Source organism: Myotis davidii, unplaced genomic scaffold (genome assembly GCF_000327345.1).
Source record: "Myotis davidii unplaced genomic scaffold, ASM32734v1 scaffold125, whole genome shotgun sequence".
NCBI lineage: Eukaryota > Metazoa > Chordata > Mammalia > Chiroptera > Vespertilionidae > Myotis > Myotis davidii.
Genome location: NW_006299390.1, coordinates 6,079,076 through 6,091,266, shown reverse-complemented (window position 1 = coordinate 6,091,266; position 12,191 = coordinate 6,079,076). Strand labels below are relative to the sequence as shown.

At 36.4% G+C, this 12,191-nt stretch overlaps 1 protein-coding gene across 2 annotated transcripts in view; it reads left to right on the top strand.

Moving 5' to 3' along the window:
- Positions 1-12,191, top strand: part of MAGI2 (membrane associated guanylate kinase, WW and PDZ domain containing 2) — a 1,072,297-nt gene that overhangs the window by 1,157 nt on the left and 1,058,949 nt on the right. The window lies entirely within an intron of this gene.

The window sequence follows — 12,191 nt, the reverse complement described above, 5'->3', positions numbered from 1 at the left end:
CCCCCCTCCCCTTTTTGGGAAGCTGGACCCTAGGTGCCTTGATCCGCAGCCGTGCCCTGGGGAACCCTGAGCCACCACTGGACCAAGCACGGAGGGGACCGACCGCTTTGGGCGCTGGGACCGGTCTTCCTGAACTTTTTCCCTGCTTCGCCGCTCTGACCCCCTCCCCCGCCCATGGCCGTGTCATGTGGGCACCGCGCGTCACGTGCGCACTGACTAACCCGGGCGCGCACCCCGAGCTGGCCCGCGGGAGCAGGCTCGCCGGCAAGGCGCGGCTCGAGGAAGGGGTTCTAGCGCTGGGGTGTCTGGAGGAGAGAAACGGTCACTCGAATGGACTCTACTCGGGGATTGCCCCGTTGGAGTGGAAGTTCTCTGTGGTTGCACCCTCCTCTGGCGTCGGATTGGGGGAGGCGGGGTCGTGTATCTGAGTAGGAGCTGGATGGAGAAGCTCAGGCCTGCCACATAGATGAGCTTCAGTTAACTGGAAGGCGGTGATGGGGACTATAGAGACTGATCTTGCAGAACTCTCACTAATGAATTGTCTTTGCTGGAAAGAAAATACGGCCTTGAAAGAGGGAAGAAAGAGGGAGGTAAAAGTTTCTTGTAAAGAGGACAACTCTAACTAGACTAAAGTAGTGTACCTTTGTTTTCCACATGTGCCCTGTGTGTATATGTGCATGTTCTTATCCATGGACAGGTTTGCTGGTGGTGTGACCTTGTTCGTCCTGCCTCAGAGATGGAATTGAGCATATCATTGCCTGTGTTTTGAACAACCACTTAGTCTCACTTCCAGATGAACTGTCAGGACACACTCTTAGGGAGATGTTCTCTATAAAACCAGTTTTAAAAGTAAACAAGTGAAAAGCGATGTCTCAGGTGGAATTTCTTCAATGTAAATTGCCATACAAGAAAATGTTTTCATTGGAGATTCTTGAGTGTTATTAGATGATGACTTGAGAAAGGCTAATGCAAACAGTGACTTGAAGGTCAACATTGCTCAGATTGTGAAACTGAAGAGTATGAGTTAGCTAGGAAGGCAAATAGAGCATTTTGGTATTTTTCAAAATGACACAAGCCTCAAATATAGGGATTCGTGTTAACATATTTGATGGCATAATACTATTTTATAGCGATAGATATAAGTGTAAAGTTCTGGTGTGAGTCCAGGAAATCCACTATATAATCAGTGACCATGGTTTTGTTGGCAGCAAGCTTGGTGTTTGTAGTAGAAAGTTGTTGCAAAAGTGAATGCATTTTAAAATTTGACTAATGATGGTATGCTAACGAGGGAGGTGATTGTCCTATTGGAGTTTGCAATGATGACCACATTTTAATATTGTATTTATAATGAGCACTACCTTTTGAGACGGACCTTCGCAGAATGTAACTCTAGCAGCAAGAATGTGACCAGAAAATAAAGGAGGGGGGCTTATTTGGGTATTGTAGCTCACTTCCATAAAATCCAGTGGAAGGACTTAACTTCTAAAAGTAAAGGCATAAAAGCTATCAGGTAAGAAAAGGAATTCTGGCTATCCTGCAACACTTCACAGGACAAAACTAAGATGGATCCATGGGATATTTTTTTAAAGGATAAAGCATCTTTATCTTAATAAAGAAGATGATCTTTCTAACAGAGCTTTCCAAACATCTGTGGGCTCTCTTATGAATTCATGAGACCTGCATCAATGTGGGTGTTTATGAAGAGCCCTCAGTGACCATATGCCATAAATTCCTGTGAAAGATGGGGACCTGGGCTAGTTATCATTTAAATCTTGCTATGATTCCCTCCAAGGTAGTCTCTGATCACTTAACTTCTGTATATTTTGTTTGTAAGATTACTGCTTTTAGAACTCCTTGGAACATATGCATATAAAGGGATTTTAGGGGGAAAGTTCTTTTTATTCTGTATGAACCCACAGTTCCGGGCCTCCCTGGATCATTGATGATGATGCTGGTAATGATATTCACAGAGTCTCCACAGGAGCCTGTTTCACCTCCTGAGTCAGTACTGACAAAAAAAAAAAAAAAACATACAAAAAGAAAAACACCTTCTTTTAGCTTAAAAAAAGTATTTTTAATATTTTTTATTGATTTTAGAAAGGAAGGGAGAGGGAGAGATAGAAACATCAATGATAAGAGAATCATTGATCAGCTGCCCCCCCGAATGCCCCACAGTGGGGATCGAGCTCCCAATTCAGTCAGATGCCCTGACCAGCAATCAAACCTTGACCTCCTGGTTCATAGGTCAACAGTTAACCACTAAGCAACACCAGCTGGGCTTCTTTTAGCTTTTGTGGAAAATATAATCCTCTTGTACCTATATATATATAAAAGGCTAATATGCTAAGTGTCCGTCTGGGTAATGATGGCAAGTAGCAATGCCTGGCTTCCTCTCCTAAACTACTAGCCTCCTTGTAGTTTCTTCAGCCTAGGAGAATCTGCTTCGTGTTGATATTTACTGCTGTGTGGCTGACAATTACCTGAAAGAGAAGTTGGGGTGCTTCACTGGGCTGGAAAAAAGTTTAGCTATATCAGAAAGCAGGTCTAATTAAGCAAGTTTGTTCTATATCTATAATAGGTTAAATTGACTTGTGCATGCACGATACATATAAAGCCCTCGCTGGCAGCAATCGCACACATGTGTTTCAATCTGTCATTGTCACTCATGAATTTGGTTCACACTTCTATTATAGAGAAAGGGCAAATAGCGATATTAAAATATTCTAATTAATTTCCTTTCAGTGTGCATGAATTCGTGCACTGGGCAGTAGTATTCTTATAAATGTGGTGGTTCATACATACTATTTCTTGTTGAAATAACACTTTCCCTTATCAAATAATGAATGTTTATTTTACTTACCATTGTAGGCAAAGCGAAATTTTCAGCACCTTAGATATAGTGTGTTTGTCATGGGTTTCACTACATATTTCACTTGCTGAAAAAATATGTAAGAACTTTTGGCTCAGAGTTATTTTTAGAGAGCCAATAAACTAGTGTAGCTGAAAAGTTTGACTGTGGTTTGTTTAGTAGTTGTATTTTTTAGAAATAATGAGATGATTGCTTTAACAATAATGAGATGATTGTTTTTTGAATATTCATTCAAACATTGAGTAGTATATAAAACTACATGCAAAATCAGTTAAACTAAGCAGATTTTGCAAAAAAAAGGAGACATTTGAATAACAAGAATATTGATAAAATGTGCACCAGATAAAATTACATTGTTTACTCAAATTTTATTTACTTTTGGCTGATTTTACATTAGAGTTGTCATAATTTTAAATTACCACAATTTTTAAAGAGTTGAATTACTAGACAAAATAGATGTAGCTTTTCTACATTATTTAAGTGCCTTTAAAACAATTTTAAAAAACCATTTAATTAAATTCAGAGGATTCCATTTTAATTTAAGCTTCTTTTAATCTAGAGTGATGATTCATGTAAAATATAGCATTTATTTTCACATCCAATTATTTTTATAAACTGTGGCTTTTTAGTTTATAATAGTAAAGCTCCTCACCAAAGTATTTAATTCTAAATCAGCAGTTCTGTTCTAAGATCTCATTAATGCAGCAGACCCAGTTGAAGGAAGTTTTTTGAGTGATTTAGCTGAAGTGCTAAAGTTTCTTCTTTTTCTCTTTTTTTTCCTTCCTTTCTTTTTCTTAAATTTGCCACTACAGTTCACAGAAGTCAGCTGCACAGATTACTGTGTCCTACATTCCTCACACTATAGCTGCCACTGCATCTACCACATGGGGACCTACATAGCTGGGGCTTATTGGCCCATTTAGGTTCTCATAATGGAAAATGAAAGGCAAAAAGTTCTCTAATTCTTCTCATGTGGAAAACAGGCCGAAGAAGGCCTTTGAAATTCATTTCTGGAGGAGATGTACATTGCTGTCCCTCCTATTGCTCCTTTCAAAGATGCCTTTAAAGGAAAGTAGATCTACATTTATTGTCATACTTTATTTTTGACTGACATCAGGCTAGAATCATAGAGTTAAACCCCTCTACTTTTTATTTGAAAAGGTAAAAATAAATTATGTAAAATTTTCTCCAGTAAAGATTGATTTCTGCATAGAAATTTAAGGTCTGTGAATTTTATTGACTAATAATAAAGTTGGTTGAACAATTTGTCCAGTTAACTATTTTATAATAAATTATCTTTAATGTTTTAGAACAAGGTTAATGAGACAATTGTCTTTGGGCATACTTTGTGGGGAGTGCTATTGTAGTTTTTCAGTATGTGTATGTAATTTAAATGATATGACCTTGAATGTTAAAATGACTGTTGGCTTTTTATGTGTTTGTTTAGACTGAGAGTGATCTCAGGCTGAAACTACAGTTAAAGTTATTTAAGTGCCATCATCTCTACTCTTAACATTTATACTGTACAATCTTTTGACATACCAGTGTTTATTATGCTCAGTTTTCTTTTAGTTGCTTGTAACTCACACATTCGCTTTCATAATACGTAAAAACAAGTTACATTTGATAACCTGACTGCTTGAAATCAATGGCTTTCAAAAGAGTAGACCCAGGCTGAAGTATCCCTCTAGAGATGGGATAGATTCGTGGGTAAATGTATAGTCTCCCTAGTAGACTGTCTAGATTTGAATACTCAGTATAACACTGAGTATTGGCTATGGAGGCAAGTTATCTAGCCTGGGGTAGTAGTAGTAACTTGGGAATATTAAGTAAGTTATGCATTTAAATGATGTAGTGTCTGGCAGAATATAAATATTATGTAAATGTTAATAGATGTTATTCTGAACTTATTGGTTATTTTGAGTTAGTGACATTATGAAATGTTCTCAACTTTCAAGATATTTTATTCTTAATCGAAGACTACCTGAAAACTACGAAAATGGTTGACTAATTAATAGTATGAGTAATTTGCAAGTAAAATATTCTGGAAGTTTTTCTGTAAATTAAAATAAATGCTTTACTTTGAAAAACATTAATATGAAGAGGAATGCAATTAAGTGGAATGGAACATATTTTTACCTTTTAAAAATAACTCCCATTGATGCTGCTTTTATGTAAAAGATTTGCCATAATTTATTTTCACCCAGTAATTTATTCCCTTTGTACCTATATCTTTTCTCCTAAATAGCTGGTGAATTATTTATTCTAGGCTTGACAAACATAGAAATCCTATAAGAATTCACTAATTTTAAGTTTAGGAATTTATTTATACTTTTTACACGTGACTATATTTAGATGTCAGTATTATATTTTAAGACAGAACTTTTACTTCTCAGCTAGAAATCAAGTATCTCACAAAGAAGAGCAATAATAAAACAATTCATAAGTACAGCCAACAATGTACAATAGAGAAAAGTACATAAAAATTCATTTAGAAGTTTACTTTGCTTTTGTGAGAATAACAATAGCTCAATATAAATAGTTCTCTATATTAACACTTTGAAGAAGAAGCAACCAACAATATATCTACTACCAGCGCCCTGGTGATTTTAGCATTTTAGTTGAATTAATCCTATTTTAGAATTCAAGAGAAACCTCTGCCTTGAAGTTCCAGTGTCCAATATTAATTTTTAAAATATTTCTTAGCTATAGTCTGCCTTTTTAATCATGATAAGAAGTATGGGATAGGGTCTTAAAATTTTCTTAGTATTGTGATTTTTAAAATTAGTATTTATTTATTTATTTCATTCCATTCCCAGCTCCCTCTTTTTTGTCTCCAGTAAGGACTGCTGTGATATTTCCTGTAATAAAAATAAATTATAATTAGTGTTATATATATCATTTACTGATGGGTTTATAATTACTAAATACTTGCATAGATGGATATACAGCCAACAATGTACAATAGAGATATTTGTATAAGGATATGTATCTGCTATATCATAACAGATAATTAGTAATTGCTTCCATTATTGAATTTTATTGACATGTTATCAACTTTTATAAAAGACTTTATTTGAAGATTAATTTTTTAAAACATTTAAAAATTTATGTTAATTTTCATATACAGTGTTAACTGTTTTATATAGTCTAGAAGAAACAGAAATGTTTCCTTTTTTGACAACTGATTGAATATTAATTCAAATGAATCCAGTGAACTTACTTTCAAGGATCTAGTAGGCTAATGAGTGGATATTTTAAATGAATGATTAAATTTCTTTTAATATTTGAAATCATTGTATGGCTTGCTCAACTTTGGAAAACATTTCTCCTTGTAATTGTTACATGAATTCATGTCAAGTCTTGTCATTTTCAGTTACTTTGGTTTACTTAAAAAATTCACTGTCAAAACCATGACAGTCATTATATATCCAATAATAGCTCAAAACAAACATGTGACAGAAGAAAATCTACCCCTTTATAGTGTGAAGTAAAAGCTATATGGAAGATATTTGTGGGAGAATTGTTTGAACTTCTTAACTGTCTAATGAAACTCATGCACATGGAATCAGAGACTTTTTCATAAGTAATGATGGATTTTGTGAAGTGATTATGAAATGAAGTAGGACAAATCAAACTTGTTTAATTAAAAAACACACAAAATATATACTTTATTTATCTGCTTTTCACATTACATTGTGTTTGAAGAAGCTTCTTAAAACGAGTTTCCCAAATGTTAAAATGAATTATTTTAAATGGATTATGAGTAGCATAAAACCTGTTTTTATTTTAAATCATCACTTAAGAGATCATAGAGAATGTCTGAGTAAAAATCCTAAGTGAAAAAAACCCACAGTTATTTATATTCTTAACAATTATTTTTCACTTTACACGTGAGCAGTGTTGCTTATACTGGTAGCTTGTCTTGTTGTACACAGGAAGGTACATACTTAGTTGGAGTATATATATTAATACAAGGATGTGTATAAACACAGATTAATCTAGCAACATACCTTAGCTTGTCAAAATCTGATTAGCTGGATTGCAAGCACGAGCAACCTTCAGAAATATGAAATGTCCAAAGTTGCATCTGTGGAGCGTTCTAATCAGTCCACAGTTGACCCGGTCTCCCTTTCTTTGCGGTGTGATGTAAGGATATTAAAGCAGTTCTTGATTAGACAACATTTATTTTAAAAATATCTGGAATTTAAGCTGAAAGGGTCACTAAAAGCTCCTAAAGTCTTGGCTTATTTCCCAAAGCACCTAAACATGAGTAGCTGTAATCTTAGCTTTCTAGCAAGTCCAGGTGCTTTGTGGGTGGCCATGTTGTTGGTGTTAGGACTGGGATCTAAAGAGACAGAAGAAGTTGGTTCCCCTCTGGAAGTGCAAGACGGTTATGAGGATGCTCTTCCCCATCTGCAGTGAAAAGACGAAAACCTTCTTTCTTAGCATTTCTTCTGAAGCATTAGCTATAGCTGGACCTCTTTTGGTTGGAAGTACCCATACTTTCCTTTTTTTCAGTTCAGGGTGAAGAGTCACTCCATCATCACATGTCTTCTGCTTCTTGGTATACATCGAACATATACTCCAGCACAAAGGTCCAATGCCAGTTTTGTAAATCAGTAGTCCCAGAAAGGCATTTATGCATGTGAAGGAACAATCATATTTTTGGGAAAGAATTACATAAAATATTCCATGTGTGACAAATCTAGCTGGAAAGCTTGATAGTCACCTGTTAATTTTCAAATGTGAGTGGTATTTTTAACCCTTATTAGCTCTAATAATTAGAGACCATATAGACATAATGAAATCAAGTAACCCAGATGATTTCTATATTTTATACATATTAGTTGTTAAGAAGTGAAAATAAGAGGTCAGATGTAGTAGTTTGGATTTTGGTTATTTTTGTTTGCAATACCAAGTGGCTGGTGGACTACATAATAACTAGGTAATGCTCTAATGTTGATGTAACCAAAGAAGGAGCAGAGATAAGGGGCATGCTTATTCATGAACTTGATAACACATTTGCAGAGTGGTTTAAACTTTTATTGATTTAGATGTCTCAACGTAGGATGAGAGGACTGGTTCCAGCATGCTATGAATATATGCTATATTGCAATTCAAAATAAATATTTATTTAAAAGTAAGTCACAGTCATGTGTGTGCCACATAATCATGTCTCATTAATGGTGGAGGGCACATATGACGGTGTTCTCATAAGATTATAATGGAGCTGAAAAGTTTTTATCACCTAGTGAGGTTGTAGCTGTCATAATGCTATAGTGCAAAGCATTACTCACATGTTTGTAGTGATGCTGGTGTAAATAAACCAACTGCGCTGCCAATCATATAAAAGTATAGCACATACAGTTAGGCTAAACTATCTAGGTGTGTGTAAGTACACTCTATGACATTCACACAATGATGAAATTGCCTAACAATGCATTTATCAGAACATATTCCTGTCATTAAGCAGCTCATGACTGTAAATAATACCTAGCTTCTAATTGTTTAGCTAAAATACAGGTACTGGTGTTGTTTACTGAAAAATTTTAAATGTCAAGAAAAACTAAGTTTAATTAGCATGGAACCTAAGAGGTTTTGTTATGGAATGGAGAACACAATATTTTTAACTTATATTAATGTTTTAAATTTAAAGCCATTTTGCATACATCAAATTAATTTGCTATGGGGTAACACTGTATATGAATTTTGTGAAGTGCATATATACCATACAACCTAATAAAAACTATGTAAAATTAGTGATATCATCAATACTCCAAAGAATATGGTAACCTATTGTTGCTGGGGTCCAACCCCAGCAGGTCCAGGGGTCCCCAAAGGTGTGGACGGAGTCGGCGAAGAAGGAATGACACGGAGACAGCGTTCAGTTGATCAGCAGCCTTGCCAGGATCTCTAGCCACAATCTCCAGCCAAGTTCTGTGTCCATGTTCTCTTGCTAGGTTCTCCAGCCACGTTCTCCAGGTTCTCCAGCCAGGTTCTGTAGCCATGTTCTCTCACTAGGTTCTCCAGCCAGGTTCGGTCGCCAGGTTCTGTAGCTGGGTTCTTCAGCCAGGTTCTGTGTCCATGTTCTCTTGCTAGGTTCTCCAGCCAAAGGGAGTAAAGATTATGTAGCTTAAACATGATTGTTCGTAGTTAGATTAATTACCCGCCTGGCACTTAGTTAAGAGGTTTTATTCCCTCCCTAACTTCAAGGGAAAATCCCTACCTGGGGAAACAACCTTTCTCAGAGAGGTGACCTTGGTTAAAACACATAGTGCTAAGAAGGTGACCAAACATATTAAGAACAGTATGCCATATATGCCAGGTCCCTTGAAACAGCAAGGATGGACCGGCTCCCGGCATATTGTATGAATCAAGAAAATGCCCTTTTATATTCTCATCTCAAGTCTTCCTTTTAAAATTAATTGGAAAATCTTCATTATCTACTGTGAAGAGCATTTGACAACTTTTATCCTTAGAGAAATTGATTCTCCTAGAATTGACTAAGGAGATGCTTTGCTTCAATTGAATATGCTTTCAGATAGAATTTAGAAAACCACAAAGTTATTAGAGATGTTGTTGGTTGCCGACCTGGAATGCACTTCTCCTCCTCTTCCTCCCTACAGAATGCCAGTTTTGTTCAAGTATCCACATGCTGATGTGCTGCTATGCCATGTGTTCCATATCAGGTTGGCCTCATCCCAAGGGGATGAACTTAGACTAGTCTGAACCAAGCAAGGTAATTCCTTCTCTTTGCCAGTGATTGTTTTAGGAAATGTCTTAAAGCTTAGTTCCAAGAAAGAAAAAGTAATTTGAAGCCCTTTGGGGACTTCCTGAGAATTTTTTTAGTTCTTAAAATAAGATTCCAAACATATCTATTCTGTCTGTGAAAGTTACTGCACGTGGCAGTGATTCCTGGAGCAACTACAGGTTTCCCCCACTATCTGAAAGTAGAGGGTTTCTGTGAAAACTTTTGTAAGCCAAAAATGGTGTAAAATTAAGAAAATTAAGAAGCAATTATATTAATTTATATGGAAAAATTTTGAGTGTTCCCAGACCAAAAGTTCAATGCATGCACACTATTTTGTTCATCATGATTGCAACACTTAACGATGTCCTATTTTATGCCAAGTGTGACACCTTTAGGAGCTCTCTTAGCCTTTTCTGATACCTTAGGACACATCTTACAAATGGATGCAGGAAACAAATTGAGTTAAAGCACAGATGCTCACAGACACAGTTCAAAGCTGTGGTGTCTGGATGCTGAGATGCTGAGTGTAGTTCCCAGGGAAGGAGCTTGGTGGTGCCGCTCTCGCTGCTCTGGTGCATGCTGCCTCTCTAACAGCTGGCTGAAAAACAAACAGTGGAACTTTATTTTTGCTTTTCATCTTTTTTTGTAACAGTGAAAATTCTCTTTGGATTTCATTCTGGTAGTGAAAGCAGATACTACAATAAGCCTTTCCTAAAAGTGAGGTGGCATAATACAAACGTTTGAAAAGCAGAAGATACCTGTATAACCACCTGTGGTCATGAGGAAAGCTAGCTAATAGGTGGAGAAGAGCAGGACAGAATGATTAAAAAAAAAAAAAAAAAAAAAAAAAACGAAAAGAGAAACAAAAACTAGTGGCCCCTTGGTGAATTGCTAAAATGAACCCAGAACTAGTCCTATCTCAGGACTTCTTGTTATTGACAGTTTAATCCATTTAGTTTGATTTTCTGTTGTTTTGCAGTGAAATCTTCTGATTGATACAATTGTAAAATGGTATAATCACACGTATTTCATTCCTAGTTTATTGTTTTGGAGAACATTGGTGAATATCTTTCAAAAAGAGAACTCTATTTAGAGAGTAAATCAAGATGTATTTTCTCTTACATAAAGTTGGCTAAATTCTAGATATGTCTCTATTACCTCATTCGGTATTGCTCTGATTGGACTTCTGTTTTAAATTCCAGAAAAATTTAATCATTCTGAAGTCAAATATGTAGGAACACAAATTCATTTTAACATTTTCCAAAATAGAACATAATAAAATCAGCTACAAAAATATCTCTACAATGCATGCCAACACCAACTTGAAATATTTTTTGAATTATATAGTGCTTACAAATGTCTGTGCCATTGATCCAGGGTTGAATCTATAATAATAAGAGCATAATATGCTAATTAGACTGGATAGCCGAATGACCTTCTGGACATCATTCCGGACGTCATTCCAGATGAACCTGCAGCGGCTGGGGCCGAGGCAGAGACAGTTAGGGGTGATCAGGCAGGCAGGTGAGTGGTTAGGACTCAATCAGGCAGGCAGACAGGCAGAGTGGTTAGGGGCGATCAGACAGGCAAGCAGTTAGGAGTGATTAGGCAGGCAGGTAGGGGTGATCAGGTAGGCAGGTGAATGGTCAGGAGTGATCAGGCAGGCAGACAGGCAGAGTGGTTAGGGGCAATGAGGTAGGCAGGCAGAGGGGTTAGGGGCAGTGAGGTAGGCAGGCAGAGTGGTTAAGGGCAATCAAGCAGGCAGGCAGGTGAGAGATTAGGAGCTAGCGGTCCTAGATTGCAAGATGGTGCAGGCTGGCTTTAAACACCCCTACCCCCCACCATGCATGAATTTTGTGCACTGGGCCTCTAGTATAATTATAAACTGACTCATCAAAAATGTTCCAATTCCATTTTCTGGAGCTAGAATTCATTTATTTATTATTCAACACTTACTTCTAACCTATTCTCCAACAAGTACTGAACTAAGATTGGTAATAAAATGGTGAATAACTCTTTATTAAGATACCACCTACTAATCTTTAAGTAGTTAATCCTGAAGTATATCTGTGTGACCTGAGTTAAAATGAATATCTTTCATCTTTTAAAGATACCTCCCATGATTTAATCAGAATAAAAGGTAAAAGACACACAAACAAAAACATTCTGGTGAAGAAACATGGGCTAGGAGTTCTTAGTATTCATATTCTACATGAATTGTAGCTTATACAGTTACATAAACTCTGCATCTAGAAATTATTAATAGTCTGTAAATCTTGATCCCACCCCAGGAGTTTCACAGTTCAGGGTAGTAGTTAAGAGCGTGGAGCTTTGGAGACAAACAGGTGTGGGTTCCAGTCACAGCACTATCTCATACTAGATGTGACATGAACAGTTTATTTTACATCTCTGCATAACAGTTTCATCCTTTAAAAAATAGGAATCAATGCCGAACATACTTTATAAAGATGTTATGAGGAATAAATCTTATATTACCTGCAACATGCTTAGCCCAGAGCCTGGAATAGGCTCAATACTATATAAAAAAATATATATCTATATAATTTC